The sequence below is a fragment of the Schistocerca gregaria genome, chromosome 5, assembly GCF_023897955.1.
Source record: "Schistocerca gregaria isolate iqSchGreg1 chromosome 5, iqSchGreg1.2, whole genome shotgun sequence".
Classification (NCBI taxonomy): Eukaryota; Metazoa; Arthropoda; class Insecta; order Orthoptera; family Acrididae; genus Schistocerca; species Schistocerca gregaria.
Genome location: NC_064924.1, coordinates 247864889 through 247888213, shown reverse-complemented (window position 1 = coordinate 247888213; position 23325 = coordinate 247864889).

Sequence of the window (23325 nt, the reverse complement as noted above, 5' to 3'; positions counted from 1 at the left end):
GGCTGTCAACCTTTCAACCATTGTCAAGGTGAGTCGCGTGCAAAATTCTTAGGGCACTCTATACTGTGGAGTAAATGCGCAAATGTCGAAAATAATGCTTTTGGTAAGTAAAGTGTCAGTTACAGATAAAATATTAAACGAAAAACAAAGCAAGTGCATAGCCAATAAATCCATAGCGTTTATTGATTGTTATGGATAGCATATGTTGGAATCACGGGCAGTGAAGACATAGAACAATACTCTTTAGAGAGCACTGATTTGAAATTAAGGCTTTCCATGAGTTGTTGAGCTGGAAACCTTCGCCTCAGTTGAGCAATCTATGGATTGTATATCCACATCTTCCTTGACAGTTGAATCCCAGTAGGATTAGGTTGTCGCCAGTATCTAACTTTTCCGCAATAAGATTTGTTGGGGTGTAGTAGACGTGTATACCAATCATGATCAGTGCTTCCATTTTTTACAGTGCATATTGTTTGTCCTGTAAAAGGACGTTGGATTAAACACCAAGATACATTCGCCAACTGCAACCCAACAAAGCTGGGGTAGCTGAACATTGTATTTCCACCAGTCATTCCATGGACCGCGGGAAAGCTAAGACACTGGCCACAGGCTCATCCTGCTGGAAACCAATTGTCCAGGAAGGCGTGGAAATACAGTTATCAGACACCCTACTCAATTGAGACGATAATTTCCAGTCCAACAAATCGTGGCAACCCCTCATTTGAACTCTGTGCTCTCAGAAGGAGTATTGTTCTAAGTTTGCACTGCCTGGCACTCATACATATGCCATTCATAATACATCGTAAGCACTGTGAATTCGCTAATTCTAAACTTGCTTTGTTTCACACTTATAGGCATAAATTTTTATCTATGACTCACTCTCTTATTGGTGATAGTGTTATCATTGGCTTAAGTGCGTTTACTCCACAGTTTAGAGTGCTTTCAAATATTTTGTAAGCGACTCATTTTTTGAATGGCGGAAAGGTTGTCAGCAGAAATAACTTGGGAAGTACTCTCTAAAAATGTTGGAATATTCGATCCACCGCAAAAACTTCAAGAAACACAAAGGTAATGTTCCATCACACGAAAGAATGATTATTTCATCTGTGTGAGGAAGCTTTCCCAAAAAGAACATAAATTTATTCCGTGGTTCTCAAACAATATTCGTGTAACTATAGGAACTGTCTTCCTGTGTAATTTAAAAATACGGTAATATTCCACTGTATGTAAACTTCAACAAAATTTTCATTCACGGTTCAGTGTCACCAAACCAGACCAATTCTTTGCACTGTACCTTTCTGATCTTTAAAATAACATTCATAAATGATCAGTGGATCAGAAATAGCTCGAATCCTCTATGTAATTCATATTTGTGTCACTGAACTTCATCAAAGTAACCCAACTACTCTCGCGACGTGTATCCCTCAATGTACCAAAAAAGACATTCATATCCAATAGGTTAGTCTTCAAACGCAAATGTAAGTCCTCAGCTACATCTTCTATCACGGGTATCAGTATTACTAAGTGTGAATGTGGCCAATGGAATGATAAACATTTTGATTACCTGAAAGAATGATGGCTAGAGATGCACAATAAAGAGAAACGCTGTGAAGATAAGCCAGAAGATAACAGGTAACATTGACATGAGAACACATTAAATAAAAAATTGTAGTTAAAAGCTGTCAGAAGGACATAAATTCTAAATATCTTTAAAATAACACTGATACATGATCAGTGGATCAGAAATAGCTTCCATTATGTAATTCATATATATAGATAATATTATGGGGAAATCGAAACAAAGACTGCGCTTTGTTGGCAGGACACTTAGAAGAAGCGACAAAGCCACTAAAGAGACAAACTAAATTACACTTGTCCGTCCTCTGCTGGATTATTGCTGCGCACTATGGGATCCTTACCAAGTACGATTGACGGAGGACATCGCAAACGTGCTCGTTTCGTGTTATCGCGCAATAGGTGTGAGATTGTCAACGTGTGAGTTGGGGTGGCAGTCACTGAAACAAAGGCGGTTTTCTTTGCTGCGAGATCTTTTTACGAAACTTCAGTCACCAACTTTCTCTTCCGAAGGCGAAAATATTTTGTTGAGACCCACTTACGTAGGGAGAAATTATCATCATAGTAAAATAAGAGAAATCAGAACTCGAATGAAAAGATTGATGTGTTCCTTTTTCCCACGCGCCATTCGAGAGTGGAATGGTAGAGAATTAGTATGAAAATGGTTCGATGAACCCTCTGTCAGGCACTTAAGTGTGAATTGCAGAGCAACCATGTAGATGTAGATGTAGATGGTCGTCCAAAAATGAAGGATTTATTGTGGACTTAACACGAAAGGTGCACACTCAAATCACGGGAGCTGTCGCCAATAATGAAAGAAGTATGTGTATTTAGTAAAAACCCATAGAGTACTCAAAGAATAGTAGTAGCTGGACCTGGCACTTTCAAAACGTGAAGAAGAAAGTTATTGACTCAGAAACAAATTAAAAACTGGATCTGACTCGTGAATAAAGTAGAAAGTATTGACAAACATACATAGTTTAATGAATTTAGCGAAGCGGAATGAAATGTGGTTGCATATCTAATGCTGACATATTGAGCAGTGAATACATTAGTTCGCAAACGCAGTGGATAGCGTTGAACATGTGTTAGCCTGCTGCTTATAGTGTCCAGCAGTGCAATGGGGCTGTCTCCCCATTGTGTTAACATAAGTTAAATAAAGAGAGTCGTCAGTCATCAAATGGAACTTTAGAGACTGATTCTGCATTACGCATAACACAGTAATAGTGAATTAACACAGACCAAAATTTCATTAACAGTAGTTAGCAATACCGTACACGTCGATGTGCGTTTCTCAGCGCCTTTAATCTAATAGCATGCAGAGAAGCATTGCTTATTACGAACAATGTTTAGTGGCGCTCAATAGATGAGTGCCTATTCATCGGAGTGCTTGTGAGTGGAAGTCAGCTCACGTAAAATAACAACATGGCAGCCAAGCAGCACGGGACATCAAGCGATCGAAATACGAAGTAAATGGCAAAGCTTATCTTCAAATGAAACGGAGGGAAATGAATCAAAAAGCAGCATAATGTCAGCAAATACGAGCAAAGAACTTTTCCGCCCTGCAGGGATAATTCAGCGTGCTGTTCCAAGCCACGAAAGAACACATTGTTCGTAACATGTAGTTGTAACTGACTGAGACTACTAATCCAAGGGCGTGATATCGTGAAGCAAAATAATGTATAAGACATGAAGTAACCAGCTGCCAAACCGTGATACATTAGCAATCTATTATTAGAAATCTAAGCATACCTGTACGACACCTCCTCACGCAATAATCTTTACGTTTTTCGTTAATTTAACCTCACCACGAAAACTGAAGGCCACACGGTAATTTTTTTATGCACTGTACTTCCTGCTCAGCAGATAAATATCCACCACACAAATGAAGTCTTCGTCCGACCATTAAAACGCAGCGTAGAGTCGAATCTAATGGCTAGTTCAGAACAATGGTGAATCTCTTCAAAGAATAAAGTCCATATGGCAAGCAGCGCATGAACTTATACCTTTTTGTCAGAAAGCAAAACTAGCGGCTAAGGACTTAAAACTCTCTCGGTGACCAAGTACAGAGGTTGCTACAAACCTTGTATCTATGTAGTGAAACTGACAGCAGCATGTTCTCATAGAGTGTATAAAATATATGGCGACACAGAAGAAACAAGATATAATGTGAGGAAAATGAAAAGTTTGATTAAAGGGGCACCTTTCGATAGAAACCATTCACACCCTAGGCCATAGCTTCTTGCGTCTTTGCAGGTTTCTACTTATTGCATATCCTTATAAATTTCAGAGTTGTGATTACGGGTGTACTCGACACAGTGCCCCAATTAATTGTTGTATATAGTAAAACATGTGGCTTCCCCTCCGCTTTTGCGCACTACAGCCCCCTCTAGTACCATGGAAGTCGTCTTAACAAATGTCCGGTCATCCTCTCACTTCTTCTTTACATTGTTTTACGCATGTCTCTCTCATCCACGATCAGTGGAGAAACAAAATGAAATGATCGTATGGCATTATTGGCCGGGAGACCGCAACCCGAGGATGTACGGCCGCCGGGTTGTCAGTCTTACTTCAGTTGACCCCTCATTGGGTGACTTGCGGTTGCATGATGATGAGGAAAACACAAAATCCAGTCCACCAGCGAAGAAAATCTGCAACCTGTCCGCAATAGAGCCCATGCCCGCTGCCTGGTAGGCAAACACGTTATAACTTAAGCAGCCGAACGATCATTACTTGTCTTCTCAGTCGACGTAATTTTCAACATCTTTCTACAGCACATCATCTAAAACTCCTCGATTTTCCCAGACTCCACGATTAGCTTCAATCCAGTGTTGAGCTTCATATGTACATTTTTGTAGGTTTCTTCCTCGAATTAGGTTAGTGTTTGATATTTTTTGACTTTTGTTGGCCTGGTCTGACCTCCTTGCTTTTGCTTTTCAGCATTTTATGTCCTTTGTTCGTCCGTCATATTTGTTTTACTTCCATAAAACAGAATTCCTTCACTTCATATACATCCTGGTCCCGTATTTGGATGTTAGGTTTATCGCTAATTATATTTCTGCCACTTCTGATTACTTTTACCTTTCTTCGCCTTACTGTCATTTTGTAGCACGTGCTCATTAAGCTGTTCCTCCCGTTCAACAGGTTCTACAATTCTTTCCCACCTTCACTGAGTATAGCAATGTCAACAGTGAATCTTATGTTTGACATCCTTTCACTATGAATTTAAATCCTACTTCTAAACCTTCCTTTTAAATCCGTCATAACTTTGTCGATATATAGACTGAAAAGTTGTGCGTGAAAACCTACATCCCCATGTAACATCCTTTTTAAAGCGAGCACTTCGCAAGAGGTCTACCACCCAAATTTTACATCCTAGGCCATGCACATATTGTACAGCTACTAGCCGTCTTTTCCTGTAGCTTACAGCCACTATCCTAAGAATCTGGAATACTCTGAACTAATTTATGTTCTTCGTAACTTAAAAATTCAAACCCTATGAACGTTTCTGCATTTTTCTTAACGCTTGCTTACGTTACCAAGAACGCTATCAGAGTTTCTGCTCTGGTGCATGCAGCTTTCCTAAATAAATACTCTAACTCCGACCGAACAGACCATGTAGACCAAACGGTATCGACCGGCCGCCGTGTCATCCTCAGACCACAGGCGTCACTGGATGCGGATATGGAGGGGCATGTGGTCAGCACACCGCTCCTGGCAATGTATCCGTTTCCGAGACAGCAGCTGTTACTTCTTAATCAAGTAGCTCCCCAGTTTACCTCACAAGGGCTGAGTACACCGCGCTTGCCAACAGCGCTCGGCAGACCGGATGGTCACCCATCCAAGTGCTAGCCCAGCCCGACAGCACCTAACTTCGGTGAACTGACGGGAACCGGTGTTAACAATGCGGCAAGGTCGTTTGCTAAATAAATACACAGCGGTCACATAAATTGTGAAATAGCAATGTGGACTTACACGAATGGCGGTAGTATACCGTACACAAGGAATGAAATGGTAGCCAATTGGCAGACCTGTCATTCGTACTCAGGTGGGTCATGTGAAAAGATTTCCGACTTGATTATGTCCACACGACTTTGTATGCTGGAATGGTAGTTGGAGCTAGACGCGCGACACGCTTTAGGGAGTTCAACAGTCCGCAATCCACAGTGTCAAGAGTGTGCCCGAGAATACCACATTTAAGGCATTATCCTCTCACCACGGACAACGGCCTCCACTTAACTATCGAGAGCAGCGGCATTTGCGTATAGTTGTGCCAACAGACAAGCAACATTGTATTTAATAACCGCAAAATCAATGTGGGACGTACGATGAACGTAAACATTAGGAGAGTGCGGGAGAAGTTGGAATTAATGGACTGTGGCATCAGACGATAGACACGAGTGCCTTTGCTAACAGCACGGCATTATCTGCAACGCCTCTCCTAGACTCGTGACCATATCGGGTCGACCGTAGACGACTGGCAAACCGTGGCCTACCAACTGAACCCCATTTTCAGCTGGTAAGAGCTGATGGTAGGGGTCGAGTGTGAGGTAGGCCCTACGAAGCCACGGGCTCAAATTACCAGCAAACACTGTGCAAGCTAGTAGTGGTTCCATAATGGCGTGGGCTGGGTTTATAAGAAATGAACTGGGTCATCTGGTACAGCTGAAACGATCACTGACAGGAAATGTTTGTGCTCAGTTACTCGGAGACTATCTGCAACCATTCGTGGACATTGGAATGTTTAGGGATGACAAGGCGACATGTCACCGATCACAAACGTTCGCCGTTCGCTTCAAGAATAATCTGGACAGTTCGAGTGAATGGGTTGGCCACCTAATCGTATAACAAGAATGTCATCGAACATGTATATGACATTATCGAGAGGTCACTTCTTGCACAAGATTCTAGACCGGCATCACTTTCACAATTATGTGTGTGTATAGAGACAGCATGACCTACTACACTCCTGGAAATTGAAATAAGAACACCGTGCATTCATTGTCCCAGGAAGGGGAAACTTTATTGACACATTCCTGGGGTCAGATACATCACATGATCACACTGACAGAACCACAGGCACATAGACACAGGCAACAGAGCATGCACAATGTCGGCACTAGTACAGTGTATATCCACCTTTCGCAGCAATGCAGGCTGCTATTCTCCCATGGAGACGATCGTAGAGATGCTGGATGTAGTCCTGTGGAATGGCTTGCCATGCCATTTCCACCTGGCGCCTCAGTTGGACCAGCGTTCGTGCTGGACGCGCAGACCACGTCAGACGACGCTTCATCCAGTCCCAAAAATTCTCAATCGGGGACAGATCCGGAGATCTTGCTGGCCAGGGTAGTTGACTTACACCTTCTAGAACCCGTTGGGTGGCACGGGATACATGCGGACGTGCATTGTCCTGTTGGAACAGCAAGTTCCCTTGCCGGTCTAGGAATGGTAGAACGATGGGTTCGATGACGGTTTGGATGTACCGTGCACTATTCAGTGTACCCTCGACGCTCCCCACACCATGATGCCGGGTGTTGGCCCTGTGTGCCTCGGTCGTATGCAGTCCTGATTGTGGCGCTCACCTGCATGGCGCCAAACACGCATACGACCATCATTGGCACCAAGGCAGAAGCGATTCTCATCGCTGAAGACGACACGCCTCCATTCGTCCCTCCATTCACGCCTGTCGCGACACCACTGGAGGCGGGCTGCACGATGTTGGGGCGTGAGCGGATGACGGTCTAACGGTGTGCGGAACCGTAGCCCAGCTTCATGGAGACGGTTGCGAATGGTCCTCGCCGATACCCCAGGAGCAACAGTGTCCCTAATTTGCTGGGAAGTGGCGGTGCGGTCCCCTACGGCACTGCGTAGGATCCTACGGTCTTGGCGTGCATCCGTGCGTCGCTGCGGTCCGGTCCCAGGTCGACGGGCACGTGCACCTTCCGCCGACCACTGGCGACAACATCGATGTACTGTGGAGACCTAACGCCCCACGTGTTGAGCAATTCGGCGGTACGTCCACCCGGCCTCCCACATGCTCACTATACGCCCTCGCTCAAAGTCCGTCAACTGCACATACGGTTCACGTCCACGCTGTCGCGGCATGCTACCAGTGTTAAAGACTGCGATGGAGCTCCGTATGCCACGGCAAACTGGCTGACACTGACGGCGGCGGTGCACAAATGCTGCGCAGCTAGCGCCATTCGACGGCCAACACCGCGGTTCCTGGTGTGTCCGCTGTGCCGTGCGTGTGATCATTGCTTGTACAGCCCTCTCGCAGTGTCCGGAGCAAGTATGGTGGGTCTGACACACCGGTGTCAATGTGTTCTTTTTTCCATTTCCAGGAGTGTATTTCTGTAGGCGACTTCCACTGACTTGTTAGGTGCAAGCCGTGTTAAGTTGCTGAACTACGCTGGTCAAAAGGGGGCCCCACACGACACTCAAAGGTATCTCATTATTTTCGTCTACTCCGTGTATACTAGCAGCCAATGGCCTTGCCGCAGTGGTAACACCGGTTCCAGTCAGACCAGCGACGTTAAGCGCTGTCGGGCTGGGCTAGCTCTTGGATGGGTGACCATCCGTTCTAAGTGCGATGTTGGCAAGCGGGGTGCACTCAGTCCTTTTGAGGTAAACTGAGGAGCTACTTGATTGAGAAGTAGCAGCTCCGGTCTCGTAAACTGATATACGGCCGGGAGAGAGATGTGCTGACCACATGCCCCTCCATACCCGCATCTAGTGACGCCTACGGCCTGTTCGCGATGAGTAATGTATAATAATAATCTGAACGGTCCTCAACTTTTATTATTCGTCTGTTTATTATTCTTGCCAGCAACTTGGCTGCATGAGTTTTTGCGCTGACTGCACTGATATGCCCTTGGTATCTTTGGAATGACATGGACAGAATTTTTCCGAATGTCTGATGTTACATGTCACGACTCTTAGATTTTACACACCATCCTGAGTAGAGGTTTTTCTTGCCGCTGCTCCTGTCGATATCATAAAGTTTGATGGAATGTTATCTGTGTGTTCCACCTTATTAGATCGCAAATCTTGCACAGTTCCGTTCAACTCTGACTCTGACTCTAATACTGGATCCCCCCCATGTCTTCATATTGACTCCCATTCCTTTCTCCATCACATTGTCAGAGAGATCTTCTCCCCACTCGTGGAGCCCTTCAGTGTATTGATTACCTCTATCTGCCCCCTCCTTTATCGTTTAGCAGTCGAATTCCGCTTGCACTCTTGATGGTGACGTCTTTGGTTTTAATTTAGCCGAAGAACGTTTTCAATTTTTTATATGAAAGAGTCCCTCCTACGATCATTTCTTTCTCTATTTCTTCACGTTCCTCCCACAGCCGTTTCGTCTTGACGTCCCTGTCCTTCGTTTATATTTCATTCCTAAATGGCTTGTGCTGTTGTGGTCCTTTCTTTCCCTGTACATTTTCCACCGTATAACTTCGATCAACTCAAGTATTTCTGCTACACAAGGTTTATTCACAGTTATCTTCCTTGTGCCTATATTTGTGTGTAAAGCTTCCGCGATTGCTCTTTCAGGGATCTCCGTTTCTCTTTAACTGAACTGTGTATTAATGTATCCATTAACGGAATGTCTGCAGCCTTTAACAATTTCAACGCACATGTTCGTTACCACACATCTCTTTCTATGGGTTTCTCTGATTCCCTTAAATTTCAGTCCATTTTTCATCATTACTAAATTGTTGTCTGAGTCTATACCTGCTCCTGAGCGCTTCTTACGATCTAATACCTGTTTTCGAAATCTCCATGATCTAATTCAGCTAGGGTCTTTCCTGTGTCTCTAGGCTTTTTCACACAATATCTCCTCCTGTTGTGATACTTTAACAGTGTATTCACTGTTATTGATACTGAATTACACGCTCTGTATCCTCATATAGTTCCTATTTTAATCTTGTGGGCATATGTACCTGAACTATAGTTGTTAGCGTTGGTCTGATGTTGATTGTGATGAAATAATGCTATTACACTTTGCCCTATCATCCTATTCATGATTAATACCGATCCAATTGTTTCTTTCTCTGCTGCTCTGCTGCTGTTGTTATTAGCTGACGGGATATCTGCCTTCCATTGCACTTAACTGACCCCCATTATATCTAGACTGACCCTTAGCATTTCCTTCTTCAGATTTTCCAGCTCCCCGCCACATTAAGACTTCTGACATTCACGCTCCGGTAATTGGAACGTTATATTTTCATTGGTTATTCAATTTTTTTCACATGGTCACCTCCGCCTTGGTAATTCCCTCCAGGAGGTCGGAATAGGGGATTAATCTGGTATCTTTTCCTAGTGGAAAGGTCATCATAATACTTTTTAAATTACAGACCATATGCCCTGCGGATACATATTATGTGCCTGTAGTGTAGTAGCTTTCATTGCCTTCTGGATCCTCATGCCGTCGACGACTGCAGATTCTTCCATCTTTTAGGAGCACTTTCACAATCCAAGGGCAGCACGGTGCCCTGAAACTCTGTCCGCTCCTCCGCCCTCTTTGACAAGGCCGATGGCACGACCTTGCTGATTCTTTTATCGAAGGCCTTCGATCGCTGTTGCTGACGCCTTTTATTCAGAATTTAAGTAGTGGATGAGTTCGGACACAGGAAGTACCGCTTTTTAATTACTAGTCAAATATGCTACCGGTAGATCACGGATTATGCTTCCTGTGATTTCATAATGAAAATAATTGTTTATTTTTTCTGTGCCATTTTTCTTCAGATTGTTTTCTTTCGATTACCTATTGGTAATTATTTAATAGCATGAGCCCTATAACCACTCGTTTCTGTGAATCTTAAATAATACTGTGAGGACATTCGCATCATTTAATTCTAAAGTTGCATAACTGTCAGTTCATAATTTCAAATTTGCCTTTCAGTCCACGGGTTATAAGACTCCTCACATTTGTTCGGGTACTAATTGGCTTTCTGTGTGTTTAATATTGGGTTATAATTGAAGGATTTGAGCAACTCATTTAGTACAAAGCATAAAAATCTTACCCCTTGTGCTACAGAACAGTCTGGACACTGGTTTGGTTCAGCTCTCCACTCTACTCGACAGTGTAAGCCTCTTCATGTTTGCATTACTCCAGCAACCTACGTCCATTTTAACCAGCTTGCCGTGTTCATGGAAATGTCACCCTCCATACTTTATCTCTTCCCCAACATTTACCTTCATACCAATTGGCACTAATGGCTCAGGTTATATCCTACCAACCGATCTATTCTTTTAATCAAGCTGAACCATACCTTTCTTTTTGCCTAAATTGTACTGATTATCTTCTCATTATTCATTCGATTTGTCCATCTAATCAGCATTCTTCTGTAGCAGCACATATCAGGAATTGCTGTTTCGGAATGCTAGTCGTCCACGTTTCACATTCTTACAATTCTGATCTCTAGGCTAATATTTTAGAAGAGATTTGCAATCAATTATATTTATGTTAGATGTTAATAAATTCCTCTTTTACAGAAATGGTTTTCCTGATATTACCAATCTTCGTTCTACATGTTTTCTACTTCGGCCATCATCAGGTATTTTGCTGCCTAATCAACAAAACTTATCTACTACTTCTAGTGTCTCAATTCCTAATCTAATTGCCTCAGTACCAGCTGATTTAATTCGATCACGTTCCATTATCATTGTTTCACTTTCGTCTGTGTTTATCTTATAACTTCTTTTCTAACTAATATGTATTTCGTTGAGTTGTTCCTCCGAGTCTTTCTCATTCTGTAACATAATTAGGAAATCGTCAGAATACACCAGAGGTTCTATTTCTTCTGCTTAACACCGTCACATGGTAAAATGAAATTAACATAGTCTGAACTCCCAGTTAATTCCTCCAGTGATGATGCAGGGTACTGTGTGGCAGGATGGACTGGATGGTTCCGTTTGAGTAAAAGTGAAAAGAGCAAAAGTTTAATAAAACAAAAACTTATGAAACCGATTTCTGAGAGACTTAATTTAATGGGCATATCATACTTCTCTTAATTTAGTCATAATGGAAGAAGCATATGGTTTTCTAACTGTGTTTTGCAAAGAGAATGTCAAATTAAGTAGTCATTGTCGAAAACAGAACCGTATTAGCTAAAAATTTACATTTCTATGGCTGGATAATATAATAACTTTATTTAGTGAAATAATTGAAATCTTGTTAGTTAATTAATTAATTAATTAATAACGGGAAGCTTTACTTTAACGGAATTACAGCATTCCTGATACGTGTGACATGTGATACAAATGAACTTTATACCACAGGTTATGCCACGTAACCTGTGGTCGGGTCACCTGGCCAATAATGATACACGATCTTTTCATTTTTACCATGCATTCCCACAAACATTTTGAATATGCGGTGTGCTATATGAATCACGTGTACAAATTATTTATATATGGTCTGAGACTGAATAATAATAAATGTGATTATCCAGTTTGTGGTTGCTGTGGGCCTCAGTTCCAATACTGGATTGATCAGCTATCATTGCGACTCTATTCTGTGCAAGCTTCTTCATCTCAAAATAACTAGTGCTCCCCACGTCCTTCTGAATCCGTTTACTGTATTCATCTCTCGGTCTTCCTCCATTATTTTACGCCACACAATGCCCTCCATTACTAAATCGCGATCTCTGATGTTTCAGAACGTGTCCTACAAACAGGTCGCTTCTTCTAAGGTTGTGACACACATTTACTTTCTCCTCAATTCGATTCAGTACCTCATCATTAATGATGAATCTTCAGCATTCCTCTCTAATACCACATTTAAACTTTCCCATTCTTTTCTTCTCTCAACTTTTTATCGTGGACTTTTAACGACCATACAAGAGTGCAGTCCAGACAAAAACCCACAGAAAATACTTCGTAACGCTCAAACGAATATTCGGTTTGAACGTGTTTCACTTCTTCAGAAACGCTGTTCTTGCCATTGCCAGTCTACATTTTACGTCTTCTGTACTTCGGGCCTCATCTTTTGTTCTACTGCCAGATAGGAAAGCTTATCTACTACTATAACTTCTGGATTCCTACTCTAATTACCTTACCATTGCCTTATTTAATCTACTAACATTCCATTAGCCCCGTTTTGCTTTTGTTAACATTCATCTTATGTCGTCCTTTCAGGGCTCTGTCCATTCCATTCAACTCTGCCAAGTCCTTTGTTGTCTCTAACAGAATTACGATGTCATCTGCAAGCCTCGAAGATTTTATTTCTTCTGCTGAAATTTAACTCATTCTCTTCATTTTTTCTCTGGTTTTCTTTAGTGCTTGCGTACATTGTTGTGAAATGAGAATTCCTTTATCTCTTACATAAAATCACCGACAGATTACTAACTGCATTGCACAACACTGGGAGCCAAAACGTAGTGAATCCTTCAAATACTTTATAATGCCACATAGCATGCAAATTATAATGGGAGAGCCACACATAGAAGTACATAGTTAGGTGACACCAATAATTCAGTGTCATCAAATAGCAATAGGTATTAACATTAAGGGATTAATACGCGAATGGAATAGGTAGTTTACTTGAATAAAACATGAAATGACTATATACCTTTTAAACAAATTATGTACATGGAAACTCCAGTGCAATAGCGTTACGGGAAATCTCATCAAATGCCGATAGCTTCCCTCAGCCTCGCGCTGCGCCGTATGACGGCGCAAAGAACCCATGTTAACACACACGCGACCATCATATCATGTCTCCACATTCACATCTAGAGTCCCACAGTCCAAGGACTTACATAAATAACCATATAAGCACAATAAGTACCCACTAAGTACTATGACAGAAAATCTATTCACTAAAATTCAATGAGTTGTTAACTTTCGTCTACAACTGTCTATACCACTACTGGTATATCCTACGCTGTAGAGCGAGATAGTCGAATATCCCAGACTAGCGCTCGTAAACATAAATTCCGCAGGAATTTGGTGCTACCACCTGCCATGCCTACTACAGGTGGAATAACACTGTTTTTTTCCGGCCTCCGACTGGCTTATGAGGACTCGGGCCCCTTCAGCATTTTTCTGTAGCACCACATTTCGAAAGCTTATATTCTCTTCTTATCTAAACTATTTATCGTCTGTGTTTCACTTTCGTACTAGGCTATACTATATATAGATACCTTCGGAAAAGATTTCCTGAAAAATCTATACTCGATGTGAACAAATTTTTCTTCTTCGGAAACACTTTCCTTGCCATAGCGAGTCTACATTTTATATCATCTCTACTTCGACCATCATCAATTATTTTGCTCCACTAATAGCAAAACTCATCTACTACTTTATGTGTCTCATTTCCTAATCTAACTCCGTCAGCATCGACTTCATTCGACCACATACAGATATCCTGGTTTTGTTTTTATTGATGTTCATTTTATATCATCCTTTCAAGACACTGTCCATTCCGTTCAACTGCTCTTCCTGGTCCTTTGCTGTCTCTGACAGAATTGCAATGTCATCGGCTAACCTCAATGTTTGTTTTTCTTGTCTATGGATTTTAATTCCCATTCCAAAGTTTTCTTTTGTTTTCTTTACTGCTTGGTAAATATACATATTAAACAACATCGGGGATAAATTACAACACTGTCTCAATCCCTTCTCAACCACTGCTTCCCTTTCATGCATCTCTACTCTTAAAACTGCTATCTGGTTTCTGCACAAATTGCAAATATCCTTTCGCTCCCTGTATTTTACCCCTGCCATCTTCAGAATTTTAAAGAGACTATTCCAGTTAACACTGTCAAAAGCGTTCTCTAAGTCTACAGATGCTAGAAACGTGGGTTTGCCTTTCCTTAATCGATCTTCTAAGATAAGTTTTAGGGTCAGTATTTAGTCGCGTGTTCCAACATTCCTACGGAATTCGAACTGATCTTTCCCAAGTTCGGCTTCTACAAGTTTTTCCATTCGTCTGTACGGAATCCGTGTTGGTATTTTGCGGTCATGACTTATTAAACTGATATCTCGGTAACTTTCGCACCTGTTGACACCTGCTTTCTTTGGGATTGGAATTACTGTATTGTTCTAGAACTCTGAGGGTATTTCGTCTGTATCATACATCTTGTTCACCAGATGGTATAGTTTTGTCATGGATGGGACCCCCAAGACTATCAGTGGCTCTAATCGTAATGTCTGGAAATGCTGATGCTAGCGCAAGATTAAATCCTCCGAAGTGCTTCAGGGAGACAAATTTTCCATCTTCGCGCTTTCATATCCCATCAAAAACGTACCCTTCGCTCGACTATTTATCATTCGCGCATACTCTCTGCCAACGTTGTACTGCAAAAAATGCTTCGCTGTCCGGATTTCTAGCTGTTGGTCTTGTGCTCTAGCCGGCTCCCTTCCATGTTGTCGGATGCACGCTTGGTCCCGTTGTTGGAACTTTGCCATAAGTCTTCGCCATAAGTACATCATTAGTTTCTCGCCAAGTATGTTAATCAATATCATTCTGCGAAGGATTTCAGATTAACCAGTCTATAACTTTTTCTATGTTTACACTGGCATTAAGCGACTTCCAAATCGTATTCTTGAATCACCAGGTTCCACAGCATCACTCTCTGAATCTGATCGTTCTTAGGGACGTTAGAGCGTGGTGATCTACATATAAACAAGTTCTCTGCTCGAGCCTATAACTCCTAAACTGTTTTGCCTCATAGACAACAGCTAGAAGTTGTAGTTAAATAGTGAAATACCATTGTGGCAGCGTCCTGTAGTTTCCGGCTACGTGTGGCCGCAATGTGAGATGTAGACGTCCACCAATGCCTCGCCGCGATTGCATCTGTGAAGAGTTGGATAAGTGTCGAGACGTCAGTGTGAGCCAAACAAATTCTGTGATGGAGCTCAGTCTTGACCTTCTTGAAAGCTTTTTCCTCTTCGTTTCTCCAGCTCCAGTCCTTGTCCTTCTTCAACAGCGTATCTAGTCCATGATCATTGCTCTACTCAAGAGGAAGTCATTGCCGACTGTAAATTCCAGCGACAACCCACAAATGGCAACTGCAGCCACCTGGAAGTTGCTTCTTCCGTCTCTTATCTGCTCCTCTACCTTCATCTTTTTCGCCCCAAATCCGAGGATTAGTGAGATCCCATTTCCAGGTGTCTCAGATAATTTACATGAGCAGGAAATGTGAGCGCATCGCGCTAGGCCATTCCTCATCTATCATTTTGTTACTGTGGCACATGTTGTGGCCGATATGTGTCCTTCACAGATTCCAGTACCTTGCCAGAAGTTTGATGCAGAAATCCTTTTAACTACTGCCCTCGCAAATTGTTACGTAAAACCAGACAACCTCCTCCTGATCGAGCGTCTTCCCTAATAATGGGTCAACCTCCTCAAACATTACCTTTTGTTAATAGAAATAACCGATACCATGTATACTCTCGAATATGGTACAGGTGAACATTCTCAGCTATTTAACTGAATGAACTTCACATGATTTTGTATACGATGTATTATGGTTTAGGCTAAAGTGTAGAAAAACAAATTAGTGTGTTACAATCGATAGGTACTAACAGGTAAAATTACTCTTCTTTTAAAAATGTTTGAAATTACGAAATTTATAGCATACTTTCTATTCATTTTTTTAATTGCACAATTTGACACTACTTATTATATTTATTTATGGATTAATTTATGAAATAAATGAAATAATGATATAAAATAGTAAAAATTCTTTTTTTGTGTCAAAAAAGTTAATAACTCTTTTGATTTCTATACTCTTATGAATATTGTATACTCTTTGGAATATTGTTAGTACCGCAGGAAGTGGGTAGTGATGGGCAAGCCTCTCATGGAGTCAGATGTGTTTTCTTATTGTGTCTCTAATAATGTAATTTGTTGTGTGATAGAAATGAAGATTGTGAATTCTGTCTGATATAGAAAAATTGAATAAAATAAAAAGATATTCATAGCAACAGGCAAATCTTCATCAGTTATTTCGTCTTCATTAACCCAGAATGTTTAATCCAAATTTCAGCGGAAAGAATGTACCTCTAGACGTAACAAGGTTTGGAGCCAGCAGCATCAACAACAACAACAATGAGATAATCAAGATAACTAAAAAGTTCTTCTTTTGTGTATATTAAGCTTATTTAAGCTTTCAAAATTTTTGCAAAGAAAGACAGTTTTAATAATGATGTTTGGGTGAGTAAGTAAAATATTGCAATCCTCCACTCCTTTTGTACACAGATTCTGGTTTTTCTTTTCTTTAAGTCATGGGTCTTCTGACTGATTTGATGTGGCCTGCCACGAATTTCTTCCCTTTTCATCCTCAATTATCTTCTGACTGTATTCAAATCTCTGTCTTCCTCTATAGTTTTTACTCTCCAAGCTCTCTCTAGCACCATGGAAATGCCGTAGCGGGTGTCGTATCATTCCGTCCCTTCTTCTTGTCAGTGTTTCCCATATGTACCTTTCCTCGCCGATTCTGCAGATAACTTCCTCTTTCCTTGCCTTAACCGTCTACCGAATTTTCAACATTCTTCTGTAGCACCACATCTCAAAGGCTTCTATTCTGTTCTGTTTTAGTCTCCGCGGACTTGATGCTTCACTACAATGCTATGCTCCAAACGTACATTCTCAAAGATTTCTTCTTCAAGTTAAGACATATGTTTGACACTAGCAGACTTCTCTTGGCCTGGAACGCAATTTTCGCCAGTGCTAGTCTGATTTTGATGTCCTCCCTGCTCCTTCCGTCGTTGGTTATTTTGCTGCCTAGATAGCATACATCCCTGTCTTACACATTTTTAATCCGAGCACTTCGTTCTCGGGCTTCAAGTCTCACAGCTTATTGTACTTATTGTATATTAGCTGCCTTTCCCTAGAGCTTATCCCTATTATCTCAGAACTTAGAACATCTTGCACCATTTTACATTCCTGAACGCCTTCCCTTAGGTCGACAAGTTCTGTGAACATTTCTCGATTTTTCTTCACTCTTGCTCACCTTATCAACTGCAACGTAAGAACTACCTCTCTGGAGCCTTCACCTTTCATAAAGCCAAAATGATCACCATCTAACAGATCCTCATTATTTTTTTCCATCCTTCTGTATATTATTCTTGTGATCAACTTGGATGCATGAGTTGTTAAGCTGATTGTGCGATAATTCTCGCTCTGTTCGGCTCTTGGTCTTGTCTAAATGTTTACCAGGAAGTCCGAGGGTATATCCCCAATCTCATACATTCTACACACCAAGATGAGTAGTTGTTTTGTTGCCACTTCCTCCAGTGGTTTTAGAAATTCCGGTGGAATGTTATCTATGCCTTCTGCCTTATTTGCTCTTGAGTTTTCCTAACTTTGTCAAATCTGATTCTAATACTGGATCACCTATCCCTTCGCTATCGACTCCTGTTTCTTCTTCTAATTTCCCTCAAATAGGTCTCAATGTACACTCTCTTCGTATCTGGTCTCTCCTCTGCATTTAACAGCGTAATTCCCATTGCACTCTTAATGTTACAACCCCTGCACTGAATTTCATCGGAGACTGTTTTGACTTTTCAATACCCTGAGTCAGTCCTTCCAACAATCTTTTTCGATTTCTTCATATTTTTTCATGCAACCTATCCACCTGAGCTGTCCCAAATTTCCTTTTTCTCATTCGTAAGTTCCTTGTGTTTCCGTATTCCTGGATTTTTTACTTCCTTATTTCATTTATCAACTGAAATACACTCCTGGAAATGGAAAAAAAGAACACATTGACACCGGTGTGTCAGGCCCACCGTCTCCATGAAGCTGGGCTACGGTCCCGCACACCGTTAGGCCGTCTTCCGCTCACGCCCCAACATCGTGCTGCCCGCCTCCAGTGGTGTTGCGACAGGCGTGAATGGAGGGCCGAATGGAGACGTGTCGTCTTCAGCGATGAGAGTCGCTTCTGCCTTGGTGCCAATGATGGTCGTATTCGTGTTCGGCGCCGTGCAGATGAGCGCCACAATCAGGACTGCATACGACCAAGGCACACAGGGCCAACACCCGGCATCTTGGTGTGGGGAGCGATCTCCTACACTGGCCGTACACCTCTGGTGATCGTCGAGGGTACACTGAATAGTGCACGGTACATCCAAACCGTCATCGAACCCATCGTTCTACCATTCCTAGACCGGCAAGGGAACTTGCTGTTCCAACAGGACAATGCACGTCCGCATGTATCCCGTGCCACCCAACGTGCTCTAGAAGGTGTAAGTCAACTACCCTGGCCAGCAAGATCTCGGGATCTGTCCCCCACTGAGCATATTTGGGACTGAATGAAGCGTTGTCTCACGCGGTCTGCACGTCCAGCACGAACGCTGGTCCAACTGAGGCGCCAGGTGGAAATGGCATGGCAAGCCGTTCCACAGGACTACATCCAGCATCTCTACGATCGTCTCCATGGGAGACTAGCAGCCTGCATTGCTGCGAAAGGTGGATATACACTGTACTAGTGCCGACATTGTGCATGCTCTGTTGCCTGTGTCTATGTGCCTGTGGTTCTGTCAGTGTGATCATGTGATGTATCTGACCCCAGGAATGTGTCAATAAAGTTTCCCCTTCCTGGGACAATGAATTCACGGTGTTCTTATTTCAATTTCCAGGAGTGTATTTCTTCTGCTACCCACGTTTTCTTCGGAGCTGCCTTCCTTGTTCCAACAGGTTTCCTTGCAACATCTGTGACTACCCTCTTCAGAAATGTTCATTTCTCTTGGACTGTATTGCCTATTGAACTCATTATCGCAGCGTCTGTAGCCTCAGAGAAATTCTAGCGTATCTCCTTATTCATTAGCACTTTCTTATTCCACTTTTTTTGGACACAGATTCTTCTTGACTAGTCTCTTAAACTTCAGGCTACTGTTCATCATTGCCAAATGGTGATCTGAATCTATATCTGCTACTGGATACACCTTAAAGTCCAATATCCGATTTCGGAATCTCTGCCTAACCATACTATAATCTAACTGAAATCCTCCCGTGTCTCCCATCCTTTTCCAAATACCTGTGATTCTTGAACTCAGTATTCGATATTACTAACTGATATTTATTGCAGAACTCAAATATTCTTTCTCCTCTCTGTTTTCTACTACCAAGCCCATATACTCCAATGACCGTTTCTTCTACTCATTCGTCTACATCCGCATTATAATCACCCATGACTACTAGATTTTCATCTCGATTAAGGGCCTGAATTACCCATCTTCTGCTTGTGATGTCGGCATGTATACCTGAACTATTGTTGTCGCTATTGTTCTGCTGTCGATTACAGATCCCATGTCCTGTGGATACACATGAAGTGTCATTAATGCAGTGGTTTCCACTGCTTTCTATATCCTTATGCCATTGATCATTGCTGATTCTATCCGCTTTAGGGGTAATATCCCACCACAAGGGCAAGAGAATGCCCTGAGCCTCTACTCGCTCTTCCGCCCTCTTTGACAAGGCTATTGGCTGAATTATGGTGACTTTTTATGCATGTTTTTGCGGCCGCAATAGCTGATGAGTTTTATTTAAAAATTAAGCGGTGGAGGTGTTCCAAACCGGAACCGAAGATGGCAATATACCATGGGTGGATATTTGGGCAAAAAGAAAAAAAAGGCACCTAAATTCTTTAGGTATGCCTTCTGGTAGATGCTGCAGGTTCGACCGAACTTAAACAGTGGTATTTCCACCCCTTGCTTCGGTAATGCAGTCTGGAAATTTGTTGGGGGTGACCTCCATTACAAGAACATTACTGTGTCGTACTGGAGACATTTCCTGCTGGAGGACAGACATTCTAGTTTGTGTTTCCTTGGTCTGTCTGCTTTATCATCTATGTACGTCGAGATGTCAGTCGTCTGCACGTTTACCCTCGTTGCCCATGCTTGTATCATTTAGTCGAAGCTGTTGGTGACCTTAGTCCGTATCTTTCTGTTTGCGGTCCCCAGTTTTCGTTTAATTTCAGCCATCTTCCCATCATTCTTATGTTCACAAAATTTTAACTGGCGTCCAGTCTTTCATATTGTGTTTTATTCTCCTCCTCCGTGGCGGTTAATTGAGATGAATGGTTCTCAAATACCACGGGAATTTGGTCCAGTGGATTCTAGCGTTGCGTATCCCCTGCAGATGTTCCTCGTGTTCCCTCACTCCTCAATATGCCTGTAGGTTTCTAGTGGACTCTGAATCTGTGTACTCCCCACAAACGTGCCTAGAGTTTCCTTACACTTCATCAACTTCTACTCAATTGGCCTGACAGTTTCCTGTCAATGACTTTCTCTACTCACCACAGCTGTGAGTTGTTCCCTCACTCATCCACGAACTCCAGTGACTTGTCAATTCCCATAATTACCTAACTCAGAGACCTCGGTTCCATACAAAAACTTCAACCAAAACCAAAGGTTTCTGCAGAATGAGTTAATACAAACTATTAGACGCTCATGGCAACGTTAGTATCTACAAAAAATCTATGAAAACCACTCGTTCTAACACTACTTCAAGAAATATGAGGGAGGCAGTGGGAACTGAAATTAAATACATCAGATACTGCACTGTCTACACCATATGGCACATTTGCAACACACTTAGCGCCAAGAAACAAACAGTCAGTGCACTTAATATTAAACATAAAGAATGCTATAAAAATTATATGGGAAGTTAAATCTTCCTGAGTTGTGTCTGAGGATTTAGAAGTCTCACACTAGTAGAAACGGGAGAATGAAATCAAATTGAAGCCCCATGCTTGGCACCGAACAGGTACTCATTTGAGACTTCTTTGATCTTTTACACAAAAGGTGCTCCGGATTACTAATTCCATTGCCCTACAGTGGGATACAAAAATGAAATGCATCCTTCAAAATTTTCTATGATCTCCCGTATCACGTAAATTACCAATGAATTCACCCTGAGTTAGGGGCCAGAAACTACAATCAATAATTAAGTGAAATAAAACAGCAAAATGTTATGAAATTAAGGGATTGATAAGAGAATGGCACATTTTTTTATATGAATAAAACATGATATGGCTGCTTTTATTTCAGAAATTTTCCAAACAAACAGAAAAGTTCCAAAGCTCAAGGCTGATTTGCCTGGTCGTGTAAACGACACTTATCAAGGGGAAGAAGCAGGGAAACATTTCTTGATAGTCGTTCGTCGTGTGGTGATGGCGGTGGCAGCCCTGGGTCAGTACGGCGCGTCGTCTCGGGCCTCTCCACAGAGTCCCGGTTTTGCAGCGAGCCCCTGAGCTGACTCCGAATTGACTACTTGTTGTGGACTGCGTGGTTGAAGCCGCTGCATCACTGTGTCGGGAAGCAGATGTAGGCGATGGATGGAAGAGTTGCCATGTCCTCTCGCATCGGTGCTCTCTCGCCGACTCTGCTTTCACCTGCGTCACTTGGCATTGTCCTTTGCGGACCAAACTTGCAGTGCAACCCAGTGACTGGTCGCCGTTTCGTAAGCATGAATTCCAATGTAGTGCAGAAATTTTCGATCCTGCATGGGCTGCTGTGTGATTCGGGAATTCGGCTCTTTCTCACGTTAGTCGTATATTGTTCCGACGTTTCTCTGCACTCATAAGTTGCTGTGAACACTTCTTTGTAATGGCTATCACTGCATAAGACCTCGATAGTGTCGTGTTTGCACTTCGCTGCCGGCCGGGTTGGACGAACGGTTCTAGGCGCTACAGTCTCGAACCGTGCAACCACTACGGTCACAGGTTCGAATCCTGCCTCCGGCATGGATGTGTGTGATGTCCTTAGGTTAGTTAGGTTTAAGTAGTTCTAAGTTCTAGGGGACTGATTACCTAAGATGTTAAGCCCCATAGTGCTCATAGCCATTTGAACCATTTGAATCCGCACATAATGTAATTAAGAAGAGGACCGAGATATCTCACAGCGAAATGACTTCGGCGCAGGTGGGGCAACAGCAAAAGCAAAGGCACCACCATCTTGCGTCCCTGGTTCTCACAGGGATGCTGCACGCACATTTACACCTGGGCCGGATCGGCAACAGAACCCTCAGACCGGTGGGACGTACAGAAGAGTCAAAAGTGCTACGTGAGCTCCTAGGCAGTCACTTCATCAGCACACCTGATGATGGCTAACTGTTCAGTTGCAGAAAAAATGTCCACTATGCACTAACATGCAGCCGTTCACCCATGCACTACTTCATCAGATCATGAATGAATATCTACATTTACTGCTTCAAAACACATAATATATTCAAAAACACGTAATCAAAAGAACAAGAAGTCAGCTAGTAAAACAGTCCGTTCGCCTTGTGGTAGTTAACGTGACTCTGTATGTAGTGGAACTGCATGTCCTGATCGTCGCAGCATGAAAACATCCCACCACTTGTTCATATTATCGCTGTTGGGAGAAGGCTTAGGTCCCTTAGTGCGGTAGTTGAATCATCGGGCTCCGGCGTATGAAGCTCCCTCGCGTTGCAGTCGTGTGCAACTGCCTGCTGTGCTGCAGATGATAGATAGCAGTTCCACTTAAAACTACAAAAAATGTAGAAAGTGATTTACATACACCGGTTGAACAATCACTCTGGAGAATAGGTCGAGGAAGACTCTGCATAGTGAAGGAGCAAATACAAGCACGTATCAGCTCAGATTCCAACCTGTCCAGATCATTACCTGAAGAAATTACGAGCAATTTTATAAATCCTCTGGTCTATTTCAGGTTTTTCTTATCGCTCTTCGCATATTTTCTTCCACTACAAAGCTAATTCGAAAATTTAGGAGTGCCCTTTCCTTGTACATGTACGATACACCATGCGGAGACATC